The 19,701-nt window shown below is 35.0% G+C and overlaps 8 non-coding genes across 8 annotated transcripts; all 8 read right to left on the bottom strand.

The window, feature by feature from the left end:
• Positions 1–1,923: 1,923 nt before the first annotated feature.
• TRNAS-GCU (transfer RNA serine (anticodon GCU)) lies at positions 1,924–2,005 on the bottom strand. The gene has a single exon. It is a non-coding gene; the product is annotated as a tRNA-Ser (tRNA).
• A 431-nt stretch (positions 2,006–2,436) lies between these two features.
• Positions 2,437–2,518, bottom strand: TRNAS-GCU (transfer RNA serine (anticodon GCU)). The gene has a single exon. It is a non-coding gene; the product is annotated as a tRNA-Ser (tRNA).
• A 2,682-nt stretch (positions 2,519–5,200) lies between these two features.
• Positions 5,201–5,282, bottom strand: TRNAS-GCU (transfer RNA serine (anticodon GCU)). Its single transcript has one exon. It is a non-coding gene; the product is annotated as a tRNA-Ser (tRNA).
• A 6,457-nt stretch (positions 5,283–11,739) lies between these two features.
• On the bottom strand, positions 11,740–11,821 carry TRNAS-GCU (transfer RNA serine (anticodon GCU)). Its single transcript has one exon. It is a non-coding gene; the product is annotated as a tRNA-Ser (tRNA).
• A 1,400-nt stretch (positions 11,822–13,221) lies between these two features.
• On the bottom strand, positions 13,222–13,303 carry TRNAS-GCU (transfer RNA serine (anticodon GCU)). The gene has a single exon. It is a non-coding gene; the product is annotated as a tRNA-Ser (tRNA).
• A 932-nt stretch (positions 13,304–14,235) lies between these two features.
• On the bottom strand, positions 14,236–14,317 carry TRNAS-GCU (transfer RNA serine (anticodon GCU)). The gene has a single exon. It is a non-coding gene; the product is annotated as a tRNA-Ser (tRNA).
• Positions 14,318–17,508: 3,191 nt separating this feature from the next.
• Positions 17,509–17,590, bottom strand: TRNAS-GCU (transfer RNA serine (anticodon GCU)). The gene has a single exon. It is a non-coding gene; the product is annotated as a tRNA-Ser (tRNA).
• Positions 17,591–18,990: 1,400 nt separating this feature from the next.
• Positions 18,991–19,072, bottom strand: TRNAS-GCU (transfer RNA serine (anticodon GCU)). The gene has a single exon. It is a non-coding gene; the product is annotated as a tRNA-Ser (tRNA).
• Between the last annotated feature and the right edge of the window lie 629 nt (positions 19,073–19,701).

The raw sequence follows: 19,701 nt of genomic DNA, 5'->3' as shown, positions 1-19,701 counted from the left end.
AAAGAACATTTATTTTACTTTAGACATAACCTATATTTGTGAACTCCATCATGTTGATTCATCACACACGACAAAAAATCATAACACCTTTGGCCAATGACATGACTTCTACTATAACAGTAATGGTAGATTTTCACTAAATGTGTGCTATGTATGTCTTTAATGAAAAGCATTGTTCATTGAAGTAGATTTCTTAATTGAATTAGTTTATTTTTGACATTTGAGTGTCACTTCACTTATAAAGCATTATTTGTTTAATTCCATTTCAAAGCATTCAATTCCAAACCGATAAAGATGGGATTTGAACCCATGCGTGCAGAGGACAATGGATTAGCAGTCCATCGCCTAAACCACTCGGCCACCTCGTCTTTCTGGCAAAAATAAAGAAGTGTTGTCTGACACCACTTGTCATATTTTAAATCATTTCTTTACACATTGTTGGTTGTGTTCTCAGCAATATCACAGGCTTGTTAGCAAGTCCACTTTCAAGTGAGCCTTTGCTTAAAGAACATTTATTTTACTTTAAACGTAACTTATATTTGTGAACTACTACATCATCATGTTGATCCATCACAAACGACAAAAAATCATAACATACAAATCTGGCCAATGACATGACGACTACTATAACAGTAATGGTAGATTTTCACTAAATGTGTTCTATGTATGTCTTTAATGAAAAGCATTGTTCATTGAAGTAGATTTTTTAATTGAACTAGTTTATTTTTGACATTTGAGTGTCTGCTTCACTTATGAAGCATTATTTGCAAAAATTCCATTTCCAAGCAAATAATTCCAAACCGACGAGGATGGGATTTGAACCCATGGATGCAGAGCACAATGGATTGTGCTCTGCACGCATGGGTTCAAATCCCATCCTCATCGGTTTGGAATTGTTTGCTAGGAAATGGAATTTTTGCAAATAATGTTTTATAAGTGAAGTGAAGTCCATCGCCTTAACCACTCGGCCACCTCGTCTTTCTGGCACAAATAAAGAAGGGTTTTCTGACACCACTTGTCTTGTTTTAAATCAATTATTTATACATTATTGGTTGTGTTCTCATCAATATCACAGGCTTGTTAGCAAGTCCACTTTCAAGTGAGCCTTTGCTTAAAGAACATTTATTTTACTTTAAACGTAACCTATATTTGTGAACTACTACACCATCATGTTGATCCATCACAAATGACAAAAAATCATAACATACACATCTGGCCAATGACATGACTACTCCTATAACAGTAATGGTAGATTTTCACTAAATGTGTGCTATGTATGTCTTTAATGAAAAGCATTGTTCATTGAACTAGATTTCTTAATTGAATTAGTTTATTTTTGCCATTTGAGTGTCACTTCACTTATAAAGCATTATTTGTTTAATTCCATTTCAAAGCATTCAATTCCAAACCGATAAAGATGAGATTTGAACCCATGCGTGCAGAGCACAATGGATTAGCAGTCCATCGCCTAAACCACTCGGCCTCCTCGTCTTTCTGGCAAAAATAAAGAAGTGTTGTCTGACACCACTTGTCATATTTTAAATCATTTCTTTACACATTGTTGGTTGTGTTCTCAGCAATATCACAGGCTTGTTAGCAAGTCCACTTTCAAGTGAGCCTTTGCTTAAAGAACATTTATTTTACTTTAAACGTAACCTATATTTGTGAACTACTACACCATCATGTTGATCCATCACAAACGACAAAAAATCATAACATACACATCTGGCCAATGACATGACTACTCCTATAACAGTAATGGTAGATTTTCACTAAATGTGTTCTATGTATGTCTTTAATGAAAAGCATTGTTCATTGAAGTAGATTTCTTAATTGAATTAGTTTATTTTTGACTTTTGAGTGTCAGCTTCACTTATGAAGCATTATTTGGAAAACTCCATTTCCAAGCAAACAATTCCAAACCGACAAGGAGGGGATTTGAACCCATGCGTGCAGAGCACAATGGATTAGCAGTCCATCGCCTTAACCACTCGGCCACCTCGTCTTTCTGGCACAAAAAAGAAGGGTTTTCTGACACCACTTGTCATATTTTAAATCAATTCTTTATGCATTGTTAGTTGTGTTCTTATCAATATCACAACCTTGTTAGCAAGTCCACTTTCAAGTGAGCCTTTGCTTAAAGAACATTTATTTTACTTGAAATGTAACCTATATTTGTGAACTACTGCACCATCATGTTGATCCATCACAAATGACAAAAAATCATAACATACACATCTGGCCAATGACATGACTTCTAATATAACAGTAATGGTAGATTTTCACTAAATGTGTGCTATGTATGTCTTTAATGAAAAGCATTGTTCATTGAAGTAGATTTCTTAATTGAATTAGTTTATTTTTGACTTTTGAGTGTCAGCTTCACTTATGAAGCATTATTTGCAAAATTCCATTTCCAAGCAAATAATTCCCAACCGACGAGGATGGGATTTGAACCCATGCGTGCAGAGCACAATGGATTAGCAGTCCATCGCCTTAACCACTCGGCCACCTCGTCTTTCTGGCACAAAAAAGACGGGTTTTCAAGACACCACTTGTCATATTTTAAATCAATTCTTTATACATTGTTGGTTGTGTTCTCAGCAATATCACAGGCTTGTTAGCAAGTCCACTTTCAAGTGAGCCTTTGCTTAAATAACATTTATTTTACTTTAAATGTAACCTATATTTGTGAACTACTACACCATCATGTTGATCCATCACAAATGACAAAAAATCATAACTTACAAATCTGGCAAATGACATGACTTCTACTATAACAGTAATGGTAGTTTTTCCCTAAATGTGTGCTATGAATGTCATTAATGAAAAGCATTGTTCATTGAAGTAGATTTCTTAATTGAACTAGTATATTTTTGACATTTGAGTGTCAGCTTCACTTAAGAAGCATTATTTGCAAAAATTCCATTTCCAAGCAAACAATTCCAAACCGACGAGGATGGGATTTGAACCCATGCATGGAGAGCACAATGGATTGTGCTCTGCATGCATGGGTTCAAATCCCATCCTCGTTGGTTTGGAATTGTTTGCTTGGAAATGGAATTTTTGCAAATAATGCTTCATTTGTGAAGTGAAGTGAAGTTCATCGCCTTAACCACTCGGCCACCTCGTCATTCTGGCACAAATAAAGAAGGGTTTTCTGACACCACTTGTCTTGTTTTAAATCAATTATTTATACATTATTGGTTGTGTTCTCATCAATATCACAGGCTTGTTAGCATGTCCACATTCAAGTGAGCCTTTGCTTAAAGAACATTTATTTTACTTGAAATGTAACCTATATTTGGGAACTACTGCACCATCATGTTGATCCATCACAAATGACAAAAAAACATAATATACACATCTGGCCAATGACATGACTACTCCTATAACAGTAATGGTAGATTTTCACGAAATGTGTTCTTTGTATGTCTTTAATGAAAAGCATTGTTCATTGAAGTAGATTTCTTAATTGAATTAGTTTATTTTTGACATTTGAGTGTCACTTCACTTATGAAGCATTATTTGTAAAACTCCTTTTCCTAGCATACAATTCCAAACCAACAAGGATGGGATTTGAACCCATGCGTGCAGAGCACAAAGGATTAGCAGTCCATCGCCTTAACCACTCGGCCACCTCGTCTTTCTGGCACAAATAAAGAAGGGTTTTCTGACACCACTTGTCATATTTTATATCAATTCTTTATACATTGTTGGTTGTGTTCTCAGCAATATCACAGGCTTGTTAGCAATTCCACTTTCAAGTGAGCCTTTGCTTAAAGAACATTTATTTTACTTTAAACATAACCTATATTTGTGAACTACTACACCAGCATGTTGATCCATCACAAACGACAAAAAATCATAACATACACATCTGGCCAATGACATGACTTCTACAATAACAGTAATGGTAGATTTTCACTAAATATGTGCTATGTATGTCTTTAATGAAAAGCATTGTTCATTGAAGTAGATTTCTTAATTGAATTAGTTTATTTTTGACATTTGAGTGTCACTTCACTTATGAAGCATTATTTGTTAAATTCCATTTCAAAGCATTCAATGCCAAACCGATAAAGATGGGATTTGAACCCATGCATGCAGAGCACAATGGATTAGCAGTCCATCGCCTAAACCACTCGGCCACCTCGTCTTTCTGGCACAAACAAAGAAGTGTTGTCTGACACCACTTGTCATATTTTAAATCATTTCTTTACACATTGTTGGTTGTGTTCTCAGCAATATCACAGGCCTGTTAGCAAGTCCACTTTCAAGTGAGCCTTTGCTTAAAGAACATTTATTTTACTTTAAACGTAACTTATATTTGTGAACTACTACACCATCATGTTGATCCATCACAAACGACAAAAAATCATAACATACACATCTGGCCAATGACATGACTACTACTATAATAGTAATGGTAGATTTTCACCAATTGTGTTCTATGTATGTCTTTAATGAAAAGCATTGTTCATTGAAGTAGATTTCCTAATTGAACTAGTTTATTTTTGACATTTGAGTGTCTGCTTCACTTATGAAGCATTATTTGCAAAAATTCCATTTCCAAGCCAATAATTCCAAACCGACGAGGATGGGATTTGAACCCATGGATGCAGAGCACAATGTATAGTGCTCTGCACGCATGGGTTCAAATCCCATCCTCATCGGTTTGGAATTGTTTGCTAGGAAATGGAATTTTTGCAAATAATGTTTCATAAGTGAAGTGAAGTCCATCGCCTTAACCACTCGGCCACCTCGTCTTTCTGGCACAAATAAAGAAGGGTTTTCTGACACCACTTGTCTTGTTTTAAATCAATTATTTATACATTATTGGTTGTGTTCTCATCAATATCACAGGCTTGTTAGCAAGTCCACTTTCAAGTGAGCCTTTGCTTAAAGAACATTTATTTTATTTTAAACGTAACCTATATTTGTGAACTACTACACCATCATGTTGATCCATCACAAATGACAAAAAATCATAACATACACATCTATCCAATGACATGACTACTCCTATAACAGTAATGGTAGATTTTCACTAAATGTGTGCTATGTATGTCTTTAATGAAAAGCATTGTTCATTGAACTAGATTTCTTAATTGAATTAGTTTATTTTTGACATTTCAGTGTCACTTCACTTATGAAGCATTATTTGTAAAATTCCATTTCCAAGCATATAATTCCAAACCGACAAGGATGGGATTTGAACCCATGCGTGCAGAGCACAATGGATTAGCAGTCCATCGCCTTAACCACTCGGCCACCTCGTCTTTCTGGCACAAATAAAGAAGGGTTTTCTGACACCACTTGTCATATTTTAAATCAATTCTTTATACATTGTTGGTTGTGTTCTCAGCAATATCACAGGCTTGTTAGCAATTCCACTTTCAAGTGTGCCATTGCTTAAAGAACATTTATTTTACTTTAAACATAACCTATATTTGTGAACTACTACACCAGCATGTTGATCCATCACAAACGACTAAAAATCATAACATACACATCTGGCCAATGACATGACTTCTACTATAACAGTAATGGTAGATTTTCACTAAATGTGTGCTATGTATGTCTTTAATGAAAAGCATTGTTCATTGAAGTAGATTTCTTAATTGAATTAGTTTATTTTTGACTTTTGAGTGTGAGCTTCACTTATGAAGCATTATTTGCAAAATTCCATTTCCAAGCAAACAATTCCCAACCGACGAGGATGGGATTTGAACCCATGCGTGCAGAGCACAATGGATTAGCAGTCCAAAGCCTTAACCACTCGGCCACCTCATCTTTCTGGCACAAATAAAGAAGGCTTTTCTGACACCACTTGTCATATTTTAAATCAATTCTTTATACATTGTTGGTTGTGTTCTCAGCAATATCACAGGCTTGTTAGCAATTCCACTTTCAAGTGAGCCTTTGCTTAAAGAACATTTATTTTACTTTAAACATAACCTATATTTGTGAACTACTACACCATCATGTTGATCCATCACAAATGACAAAAAATCATAACTTACACATTTGGCCAATGACATGACTTCTACTATAACAGTAATGGTAGTTTTTCCCTAAATGTGTGCTATGAATGTCTTTAATGAAAAGCATTGTTCATTGAAGTAGATTTCTTAATTGAACTAGTATATTTTTGACATTTGAGTGTCAGCTTCACTTAAGAAGCATTATTTGCAAAAATTCCATTTCCAAGCAAACAATTCCAAACCGACGAGGATGGGATTTGAACCCATGCATGGAGAGCACAATGGATTGTGCTCTGCATGCATGGGTTCAAATCCCATCCTCGTTGGTTTGGAATTGTTTGCTTGGAAATGGAATTTTTGCAAATAATGCTTCATATGTGAAGTGAAGTGAAGTTCATTGCCTTAACCACTCGGCCACCTCGTCATTCTGGCACAAATAAAGAAGGGATTTCTGACAACACTTGTCTTGTTTTAAATCAATTCTTTATACATTATTGGTTGTGTTCTCATCAATATCACAGGCTTGTTAGCATGTCCACATTCAAGTGAGCCTTTGCTTAAAGAACATTTATTTTACGTTAGACATAACCTATATTTGTGAACACCATCATGTTGATTCATCACACACGACAAAAAATCTTAACACCTTTGGCCAATGACATGACTTCTACTATAACAGTAATGGTAGTTTTTCCCTAAATGTGTGCTATGTATGTCTTTAATGAAAAACATTGTTCATTGAAGTAGATTTCTTAATTGAATTAGTTTATTTTTGACATTTGAGTGTCACTTCACTTATAAAGCATTATTTGTTAAATTCCATTTCAAAGCATTCAATTCCAAACCGATAAAGATGGGATTTGAACCCATGCATGCAGAGCACAATGGATTAACAATCCATCGCTTAAACCACTCAGCCACCTCGTCTTTCTTGCACAAATAAAGAAGTGTTGTCTGACACCACTTGTCATATTTTAAATCATTTCATTACACATTGTTGGTTGTGTTCTCAGCAATATCACAGGCTTGTTAGCAAGTCCACTTTCAAGTGAGCCTTTGCTTAAAGAACATTTATTTTACTTTAAACGTAACTTATATTTGTGAACTACTACACCATCATGTTGATCCATCACAAACGACAAAAAATCATAACATACAAATCTGGCCAATGACATGACTACTACTATAACAGTAATGGTAGATTTTCACTAAATGTGTTCTATGTATGTCTTTAATGAAAAGCATTGTTCATTGAAGTAGATTTCTTAATTGAACTAGTTTATTTTTGACATTTGAGTGTCTGCTTCACTTATGAAGCATTATTTGTAAAAATTCAATTTCCAAGCAAATAATTCCAAACCGACGAGGATGGGATTTGAACCCATGGATGCAGAGCACAATGTATAGTGCTCTGCATGCATGGGTTCAAATCCCATCCTCATCGGTTTGGAATTGTTTGCTAGGAAATGGAATTTTTGCAAAAAATGTTTCATAAGTGAAGTGAAGTCCATCGCCTTAACCACTCGGCCACCTCGTCATTCTGGCACAAATAAAGAAGGGTTTTCTGACACCACTTGTCTTGTTTTAAATCAATTATTTATACATTACTGGTTGTGTTCTCATCAATATCACAGGCTTGTTAGCAAGTCCACTTTCAAGTGAGCCTTTGCTTAAAGAACATTTATATTACTTTAAACGTAACCTATATTTGTGAACTACTACACCATCATGTTGATCCATCACAAACGACAAAAAATCATAACATACACATCTGGCCAATGACATGACTACTCCTATAACAGTAGTGGTAGATTTTCACTAAATGTGTTCTATGTATGTCTTTAATGAAAAGCATTGTTCATTGAACTAGATTTCTTAATTGAATTAGTTTATTTTTGACATTTGAGTGTCACTTCACTTATGAAGCATTATTTGTAAAATTCCATTTCCAAGCATATAATTCCAAACCGACAAGGATGGGATTTGAATCCATGCGTGCAGAGCACAATGGATTAGCAGTCCATCGCCTTAACCACTCAGCCACCTCGTCTTTCTGGCACAAATAAAGAAGGGTTTTCTGACACCACTTGTCTTGTTTTAAATCAATTCTTTATACATTATTGGTTGTGTTCTCATCAATATCACAGGCTTGTTAGCATGTCCACTTTCAAGTGAGCCTTTGCTTAAATAACATTTATTTTACTTTAAACATAACCTATATTTGTGAACTACTACACCATCATGTTGATCCATCACAAATGACAAAAAATCATAACTTACACATTTGGCCAATGACATGACTTCTACTATAACAGTAATGGTAGATTTTCTCTTAATGTGTTCTATGTATGTCTTTAATGAAAAGCATTGTTCATTGATGAAGATTTCTTAATTGAATTAGTTTATTTTTGACATTTGAGTGTCACTTCACTTATGAAGCATTATTTGAAAAATCCCATTTCCAAGCATACAATTCCAAACCGACAAGGATGGGATTTGAACTCATGCGTGCAGAGCACAACGGATTAGCAGTCCATCGCCTTAACCACTCGGCCACCTCGTCTTTCTGGAACAAAAAAGAAGGGTTTTCGGACACCACTTGTCATATTTTAAATCAATTCTTTATACTTTGTTGGTTGTGTTCTCATCAATATCACAGGCTTGTTAGCAAGTCCACTTTCAAGTGAGCCTTTGCTTAAAGAACATTTAATATACTTGAAATGTAACCTATATTTGTGAACTACTGCACCATCATGTTGATCCATCACAAATGACAAAAAATCATAAAATACACATCTGGCCAATGACATGACTTCTACTATAACAGTAATGGTAGATTTTCACTAAATGTGTGCTATGTATGTCTTTAATGAAAAGCATTGTTCATTGAAGTAGATTTCTTAATTTAATTAGTTTATTTTTGACATTTGAGTGTCACTTCACTTATAAAGCATTATTTGTTAAATTCCATTTCAAAGCATTCAATTCCAAACTGATAAAGATGGGATTTGAACCCATGCGTGCAGAGCACAATGGATTAGCAGTCCATCGCCTAAACCACTCGGCCACCTCGTCTTTCTGGCACAAATAAAGAAGTGTTGTCTGACACCACTTGTCATATTTTAAATCATTTCTTTACACATTGTTGGTTGTGTTCTCAGCAATATCACAGGCTTGTTAGCAAGTCCACTTTCAAGTGAGCCTTTGCTTAAAGAACATTTATTTTACTTTAAACGTAACTTATATTTGTGAACTACTACAACATCATGTTGATCCATCACAAACGACAAAAAATCATAACATACAAATCTGGCCAATGACATGACTACTACTATAACAGTAATGGTAGATTTTCACTAAATGTGTTCTATGTATGTCTTTAATGAAAAGCATTGTTCATTGAAGTAGATTTCTTAATTGAACTAGTTTATTTTTGACATTTGAGTGTCTGCTTCACTTATGAAGCATTATTTGCAAAAATTCCATTTCCAAGCAAATAATTCCAAACCGACGAGGATGGGATTTGAACCCATGGATGCAGAGCACAATGGATTGTGCTCTGCATGCATGGGTTCAAATCCCATCCTCATCGGTTTGGAATTGTTTGCTAGGAAATGGAATTTTTGCAAATAATGTTTTATAAGTGAAGTGAAGTCCATCGCCTTAACCACTCGGCCACCTCGTCTTTCTGGCACAAATAAAGAAGGGTTTTCTGACACCACTTGTCTTGTTTTAAATCAATTATTTATACATTATTGGTTGTGTTCTCATCAATATCACAGGCTTGTTAGCAAGTCCACTTTCAAGTGAGCCTTTGCTTAAAGAACATTTATTTTACTTTAAACGTAACCTATATTTGTGAACTACTACACCACCTTGTTGATCCATCACAAACGACAAAAAATCATAACATACACATCTGGCCAATGACATGACTACTCCTATAACAGTAATGGTAGATTTTCCCTAAATGTGTTCTATGTATGTCTTTAATGAAAAGCATTGTTCATTGAAGTAGATTTCTTAATTGAATTAGTTTATTTTTGACATTTGAGTGTCACTTCACTTATGAAGCATTATTTGTAAAATTCCATTTCCAAGCATATAATTCCAAACCGACAAAGATGGGATTTGAATCCATGCGTGCAGAGCACAATGGATTAGCAGTCCATCGCCTTAACCACTCGGCCACCTCGTCTTTCTGGCACAAATAAAGAAGTGTTGTCTGACACCACTTGTCATATTTTAAATCATTTCTTTACACATTGTTGGTTGTGTTCTCAGCAATATCACAGGCTTGTTAGCAAGTCCACTTTCAAGTGAGCCTTTGCTTAAAGAACATTTATTTTACTTTAAACGTAACTTATATTTGTGAACTACTACACCATCATGTTGATCCATCACAAACGGCAAAAAATCATAACATACAAATCTGGCCAATGACATGACTTCTACTATAACAGTAATGGTAGATTTTCACTAAATGTGTGCTATGTATGTCTTTAATGAAAAGCATTGTTCATTGAAGTAGATTTCTTAATTGAATTAGTTTATTTTTGACATTTGAGTGTCACTTCACTTATAAAGCATTATTTGTTAAATTCAATTTCAAAGCATTCAATTCCCAAGCGACGAGGATGGGGTTTGAACTCATGCGTGCAGAGCACAATGGATTAGCAGTCCATCGCCTTAACCACTCAGCCACCTCGTCTTTCTGGCACAAAAAAGAAGGGTTTTCGGACACCACTTGTCATATTTTAAATCAATTCTTTATACTTTGTTGGTTGTGTTCTCATCAATATCACAGGCTTGTTAGCAAGTCCACTTTCAAGTGAGCCTTTGCTTAAAGAACATTTAATATACTTGAAATGTAACCTATATTTGTGAACTACTGCACCATCATGTTGATCCAAAACAAATGACAAAAAATCATAAAATACACATCTGGCCAATGACATGACTTCTACTATAACAGTAATGGTAGATTTTCACTAAATGTGTGCTATGTATGTCTTTAATGAAAATCATTGTTCATTGAAGTAGATTTCTTAATTGAATTAGTTTATTTTTGACATTTGAGTGTCACTTCACTTATAAAGCATTATTTGCAAAAATTCCATTTCCAAGCAAATAATTCCAAACCGACGAGGATGGGATTTGAACCCATGGATGCAGAGCACAATGGATTGTGCTCTGCACGCATGGGTTCAAATCCCATCCTCATCGGTTTGGAATTGTTTGCTAGGAAATGGAATTTTTGCAAATAATGTTTTATAAGTGAAGTGAAGTCCATCGCCTTAACCACTCGGCCACCTCGTCTTTCTGGCACAAATAAAGAAGGGTTTTCTGACACCACTTGTCTTGTTTTAAATCAATTATTTATACATTATTGGTTGTGTTCTCATCAATATCACAGGCTTGTTAGCAAGTCCACTTTCAAGTGAGCCTTTGCTTAAAGAACATTTATTTTACTTTAAACGTAACCTATATTTGTGAACTACTACACCATCATGTTGATCCATCACAAACGACAAAAAATCATAACATACACATCTGGCCAATGACATGACTTCTACTATAACAGTAATGGTAGATTTTCACTAAATGTGTGCTATGTATGTCTTTAATGAAAAGCATTGTTCATTAAAGTAGATTTCTTAATTGAATTAGTTTATTTTTGACTTTTGAGTGTCAGCTTCACTTATGAAGCATTATTTGCAAAAATTCCATTTCCAAGCAAACAATTCCCAACCGACGAGGATGGGATTTGAACCCATGCGTGCAGAGCACAATGGATTAGCAGTCCATCGCCTTAACCACTCGGCCACCTCGTCTTTCTGGCACAAACAAAGAAGGGTTTTCTGACACCACTTGTCATATTTTAAATCAATTCTTTATACATTGTTGGTTGTGTTCTCTGCAATATCACAGGCTTGTTAGCAATTCCACTTTCAAGTGAGCCTTTGCTTGTTCTATGTATGTCTTTAATGAAAAGCATTGTTCATTGAAGTAGATTTCTTAATTGAACTAGTTTATTTTTGACATTTGAGTGTCTGCTTCACTTATGAAGCATTATTTGCAAAAATTCCATTTCCAAGCAAATAATTCCAAACCGACGAGGATGGGATTTGAACCCATGGATGCAGAGCACAATGTATAGTGCTCTGCACGCATGGGTTCAAATCCCATCCTCATCGGTTTGGAATTGTTTGCTAGGAAATGGAATTTTTGCAAATAATGTTTTATAAGTGAAGTGAAGTCCATCGCCTTAACCACTCGGCCACCTCGTCTTTCTGGCACAAATAAAGAAGGGTTTTCTGACACCACTTGTCTTGTTTTAAATCAATTATTTATACATTATTGGTTGTGTTCTCATCAATATCACAGGCTTGTTAGCAAGTCCACTTTCAAGTGAGCCTTTGCTTAAAGAACATTTATTTTACTTTAAACGTAACCTATATTTGTGAACTACTACACCATCATGTTGATCCATCACAAACGACAAAAAATCATAACATACACATCTGGCCAATGACATGACTACTCCTATAACAGTAATGGTAGATTTTCACTAAATGTGTTCTATGTATGTCTTTAATGAAAAGCATTGTTCATTGAACTAGATTTCTTAAGTGAATTAGTTTATTTTTGACATTTGAGTGTCACTTCACTTATGAAGCATTATTTGTAAATTCCATTTCCAAGCATATAATTCCAAACCGACAAGGATGGGATTTGAATCCATGCGTGCAGAGCACAATGGATTAGCAGTCCATCGCCTTAACCACTCGGCCACCTCGTCTTTCTGGCACAAATAATGAAGGGTTTTCTGACACCACTTGTCAAATTTTAAATCAATTCTTTATACATTGTTGGTTGTGTTCTCAGCAATATCACAGGCTTGTTAGCAATTCCACTTTCAAGTGAGCCATTGCTTAAAGAACATTTATTTTACTTTAAACATAACCTATATTTGTGAACTACTACACCAGCATGTTGATCCATCACAAACGACTAAAAATCATAACATACACATCTGGCCAATGACATGACTTCTACTATAACAGTAATGGTAGATTTTCACTAAATGTGTGCTATGTATGTCTTTAATGAAAAGCATTGTTCATTGAAGTAGATTTCTTAATTGAATTAGTTTATTTTTGACTTTTGAGTGTGAGCTTCACTTATGAAGCATTATTTGCAAAATTCCATTTCCAAGCAAACAATTCCCAACCGACGAGGATGGGATTTGAACCCATGCGTGCAGAGCACAGTGGATTAGCAGTCCATCGCCTTAACCACTCGGCCACCTCGTCTTTCTGGCACAAATAAAGAAGGGTTTTCTGACACCACTTGTCATATTTTAAATCAATTCTTTATACATTGTTGGTTGTGTTCTCAGCAATATCACAGGCGTGTTAGCAATTCCACTTTCAAGTGAGCCTTTGCTTAAATAACATTTATTTTACTTTAAACATTACCTAAATTTGTGAACTACTACACCATCATGTTGATCCATCACAAATGACAAAAAATCATAACTTACACATTTGGCCAATGACATGACTTCTACTATAACAGTAATGGTAGTTTTTCCCTAAATGTGTGCTATGAATGTCTTTAATGAAAAGCATTGTTCATTGAAGTAGATTTCTTAATTGAACTAGTATATTTTTGACATTTGAGTGTCAGCTTCACTTAAGAAGCATTATTTGCAAAAATTCCATTTCCAAGCAAACAATTCCAAACCGACGAGGATGGGATTTGAACCCAAGCATGGAGAGCACAATGGATTGTGCTCTGCATGCATGGGTTCAAATTTGTGTCATTCTGGCACAAATAAAGAAGGGTTTTCTGACACCACTTGTCTTGTTTTAAATCAATTCTTTATACATTACTGGTTGTGTTCTCATCAATATCACAGGCTTGTTAGCATGTCCACATTCAAGTGAGCCTTTGCTTAAAGAACATTTATTTTACTTTAGACATAACCTATATTTGTGAACACCATCATGTTGATTCATCACACACGACAAAAAATCATAACACCTTTGGCCAATGACATGACTTCTACTATAACAGTAATGGTAGATTTTCTCTTAATGTGTTCTATGTATGTCTTTAATGAAAAGCATTGTTCATTGATGAAGATTTCTTAATTGAATTAGTTTATTTTTGACATTTGAGTGTCACTTCACTTATGAAGCATTATTTGAAAAATCCCATTTCCAAGCATACAATTCCAAACCGACAAGGATGGGATTTGAACTCATGCGTGCAGAGCACAATGGATTAGCAGTCCATCGCCTTAACCACTCGGCCACCTCGTCTTTCTGGCACAAATAAAGAAGGGTTTTCTGACACCACTTGTCTTGTTTTAAATCAATTATTTATACATTATTGGTTGTGTTCTCATCAATATCACAGGCTTGTTAGCAAGTCCACTTTCAAGTGAGCCTTTGCTTAAAGAACATTTATTTTACTTTAAACGTAACCTATATTTGTGAACTACTACACCACCTTGTTGATCCATCACAAACGACAAAAAATCATAACATACACATCTGGCCAATGACATGACTACTCCTATAACAGTAATGGTAGATTTTCACTAAATGTGTGCTATGTATGTCTTTAATGAAAAGCATTGTTCATTGAAGTAGATTTCTTAATTGAATTAGTTTATTTTTGACATTTGAGTGTCACTTCACTTATAAAGCATTATTTGTTAAATTCAATTTCAAAGCATTCAATTCCAAACCGATAAAGATGGAATTTGAACCCATGCGTGCAGAGCACAATGGATTAGCAGTCCATCGCTTAAACCACTTGGCCACCTCGTCTTTCTGGCACAAATAAAGAAGTGTTGTCTGACACCACTTGTCATATTTTAAATCATTTCTTTACACATTGTTGGTTGTGTTCTCAGCAATATCACAGGCTTGTTAGCAAGTCCACTTTCAAGTGAGCCTTTGCTTAAAGAACATTTATTTTACTTTAAACATAACTTATATTTGTGAACTACTACACCATCATGTTGATCCATCACAAACGACAAAAAATCATAACATACAAATCTGGCCAATGACATGACTACTACTATAACAGTAATGGTAGATTTTCACTAAATGTGTTCTATGTATGTCTTTAATGAAAAGCATTGTTCATTGAAGTAGATTTCTTAATTGAACTAGTTTATTTTTGACATTTGAGTGTCTGCTTCACTTATGAAGCATTATTTGCAAAAATTCCATTTCCAAGCAAATAATTCCAAACCGACGAGGATGGGATTTGAACCCATGGATGCAGAGCACAATGGATTGTGCTCTGCACGCATGGGTTCAAATCCCATCCTCATCGGTTTGGAATTGTTTGCTAGGAAATGGAATTTTTGCAAATAATGTTTTATAAGTGAAGTGAAGTCCATCGCCTTAACCACTCGGCCACCTCGTCTTTCTGGCACAAATAAAGAAGGGTTTTCTGACACCACTTGTCTTGTTTTAAATCAATTCTTTATACTTTGTTGGTTGTGTTCTCATCAATATCACAGGCTTGTTAGCAAGTCCACTTTCAAGTGAGCCTTTGCTTAAAGAACATTTATTTTACTTGAAATGTAACCTATATTTGTGAACTACTACACCATCATGTTGATCCATCACAAACGACAAAAAATCATAACATACACATCTGGCCAATGACATGACTACTCCTATAACAGTAATGGTAGATTTTCCCTAAATGTGTTCTATGTATGTCTTTAATGAAAAGCATTGTTCATTGAAGTAGATTTCTTAATTGAATTAGTTTATTTTTGACATTTGAGTGTCACTTCACTTATGAAGCATTATTTGTAAAATTCCATTTCCAAGCATATAATTCCAAACCGACAAGGATGGGATTTGAATCCATGCGTGCAGAGCACAATGGATTAGCAGTCCATCGCCTTAACCACTCAGCCACCTCGTCTTTGTGGCACAAATAAAGAAGGGTTTTCTGACACCACTTGTCATATTTTAAATCAATTCTTTGTACATTGTTGGTTGTGTTCTCAGCAATATCACAGGCTTGTTAGCAAGTCCACTTTCAAGTGAGCCTTTGCTTAAAGAACATTTATTTTACTTTAAACGTAACTTATATTTGTGAACTACTACACCATCATGTTGATCCATCACAAACGACAAAAAATCATAACATACAAATCTGGCCAATGACATGACTACTACTATAACAGTAATGGTAGATTTTCACTAAATGTGTTCTATGTATGTCTTTAATGAAAAGCATTGTTCATTGAAGAAGATTTCTTAATTGAATTAGTTTATTTTTGACATTTGAGTGCTACTTCACTTATAAAGCATTATTTGTTAAATTCCATTTCAAAGCATTCAATTCCAAACTGATAAAGATGGGATTTGAATCCATGCGTGCAGAGCACAATGGATTAGCAGTCCATCGCCTAAACCACTCGGCCACCTCGTCTTTCTGGCACAAATAAAGAAGTGTTGTCTGACACCACTTGTCATATTTTAAATCATTTCTTTACACATTGTTGGTTGTGTTCTCAGCAATATCACAGGCTTGTTAGCAAGTCCACTTTCAAGTGAGCCTTTGCTTAAAGAACATTTATTTTACTTTAAACGTAACTTATATTTGTGAACTACTACACCATCATGTTGATCCATCACAAACGACAAAAAATCATAACATACAAATCTGGCCAATGACATGACTACTACTATAACAGTAATGGTAGATTTTCACTAAATGTGTTCTATGTATGTCTTTAATGAAAAGCATTGTTCATTGAAGTAGATTTCTTAATTGAACTAGTTTATTTTTGACATTTGAGTGTCTGCTTCACTTATGAAGCATTATTTGCAAAAATTCCATTTCCAAGCAAATAATTCCAAACCGACGAGGATGGGATTTGAACCCATGGATGCAGAGCACAATGGATTGTGCTCTGCACGCATGGGTTCAAATCCCATCCTCATCGGTTTGGAATTGTTTGCTAGGAAATGGAATTTTTGCAAATAATGTTTTATAAGTGAAGTGAAGTCCATCGCCTTAACCACTCGGCCACCTCGTCTTTCTGGCACAAATAAAGAAGGGTTTTCTGACACCACTTGTCTTGTTTTAAATCAATTATTTATACATTATTGGTTGTGTTCTCATCAATATCACAGGCTTGTTAGCAAGTCCACTTTCAAGTGAGCCTTTGCTTAAAGAACATTTATTTTACTTTAAACGTAACCTATATTTGTGAACTACTACACCATCATGTTGATCCATCACAAACGACAAAAAATCATAACATACACATCTGGCCAATGACATGACTTCTACTATAACAGTAATGGTAGATTTTCACTAAATGTGTGCTATGTATGTCTTTAATGAAAAGCATTGTTCATTAAAGTAGATTTCTTAATTGAATTAGTTTATTTTTGACTTTTGAGTGTCAGCTTCACTTATGAAGCATTATTTGCAAAATTCCATTTCCAAGCAAACAATTCCCAACCGACGAGGATGGGATTTGAACCCATGCGTGCAGAGCACAATGGATTAGCAGTCCATCGCCTTAACCACTCGGCCACCTCGTCTTTCTGGCACAAACAAAGAAGGGTTTTCTGACACCACTTGTCATATTTTAAATCAATTCTTTATACATTGTTGGTTGTGTTCTCTGCAATATCACAGGCTTGTTAGCAATTCCACTTTCAAGTGAGCCTTTGCTTGTTCTATGTATGTCTTTAATGAAAAGCATTGTTCATTGAAGTAGATTTCTTAATTGAACTAGTTTATTTTTGACATTTGAGTGTCTGCTTCACTTATGAAGCATTATTTGCAAAAATTCCATTTCCAAGCAAATAATTCCAAACCGACGAGGATGGGATTTGAACCCATGGATGCAGAGCACAATGTATAGTGCTCTGCACGCATGGGTTCAAATCCCATCCTCATCGGTTTGGAATTGTTTGCTAGGAAATGGAATTTTTGCAAATAATGTTTTATAAGTGAAGTGAAGTCCATCGCCTTAACCACTCGGCCACCTCGTCTTTCTGGCACAAATAAAGAAGGGTTTTCTGACACCACTTGTCTTGTTTTAAATCAATTATTTATACATTATTGGTTGTGTTCTCATCAATATCACAGGCTTGTTAGCAAGTCCACTTTCAAGTGAGCCTTTGCTTAAAGAACATTTATTTTACTTTAAATGTAACCTATATTTGTGAACTACTACACCATCATGTTGATCCATCACAAACGACAAAAAATCATAACATACACATCTGGCCAATGACATGACTACTCCTATAACAGTAATGGTAGATTTTCACTAAATGTGTTCTATGTATGTCTTTAATGAAAAGCATTGTTCATTGAACTAGATTTCTTAAGTGAATTAGTTTATTTTTGACATTTGAGTGTCACTTCACTTATGAAGCATTATTTGTAAATTCCATTTCCAAGCATATAATTCCAAACCGACAAGGATGGGATTTGAATCCATGCGTGCAGAGCACAATGGATTAGCAGTCCATCGCCTTAACCACTCGGCCACCTCGTCTTTCTGGCACAAATAAAGAAGGGTTTTCTGACACCACTTGTCAAATTTTAAATCAATTCTTTATACATTGTTGGTTGTGTTCTCAGCAATATCACAGGCTTGTTAGCAATTCCACTTTCAAGTGAGCCATTGCTTAAAGAACATTTATTTTACTTTAAACATAACCTATATTTGTGAACTACTACACCAGCATGTTGATCCATCACAAACGACTAAAAATCATAACATACACATCTGGCCAATGACATGACTTCTACTATAACAGTAATGGTAGATTTTCACTAAATGTGTGCTATGTATGTCTTTAATGAAAAGCATTGTTCATTGAAGTAGATTTCTTAATTGAATTAGTTTATTTTTGACTTTTGAGTGTGAGCTTCACTTATGAAGCATTATTTGCAAAATTCCATTTCCAAGCAAACAATTCCCAACCGACGAGGATGGGATTTGAACCCATGCGTGCAGAGCACAGTGGATTAGCAGTCCATCGCCTTAACCACTCGGCCACCTCGTCTTTCTGGCACAAATAAAGAAGGGTTTTCTGACACCACTTGTCATATTTTAAATCAATTCTTTATACATTGTTGGTTGTGTTCTCAGCAATATCACAGGCGTGTTAGCAATTCCACTTTCAAGTGAGCCTTTGCTTAAATAACATTTATTTTACTTTAAACATTACCTAAATTTGTGAACTACTACACCATCATGTTGATCCATCACAAATGACAAAAAATCATAACTTACACATTTGGCCAATGACATGACTTCTACTATAACAGTAATGGTAGTTTTTCCCTAAATGTGTGCTATGAATGTCTTTAATGAAAAGCATTGTTCATTGAAGTAGATTTCTTAATTGAACTAGTATATTTTTGACATTTGAGTGTCAGCTTCACTTAAGAAGCATTATTTGCAAAAATTCCATTTCCAAGCAAACAATTCCAAACCGACGAGGATGGGATTTGAACCCAAGCATGGAGAGCACAATGGATTGTGCTCTGCATGCATGGGTTCAAATTTGTGTCATTCTGGCACAAATAAAGAAGGGTTTTCTGACACCACTTGTCTTGTTTTAAATCAATTCTTTATACATTACTGGTTGTGTTCTCATCAATATCACAGGCTTGTTAGCATGTCCACATT

Source organism: Taudactylus pleione, unplaced genomic scaffold (genome assembly GCF_031769625.1).
Source record: "Taudactylus pleione unplaced genomic scaffold, aTauple2 ptg000619l, whole genome shotgun sequence".
Lineage (NCBI taxonomy): Eukaryota > Metazoa > Chordata > Amphibia > Anura > Myobatrachidae > Taudactylus > Taudactylus pleione.
This window is presented reverse-complemented; position numbering and strand designations above follow the sequence as displayed.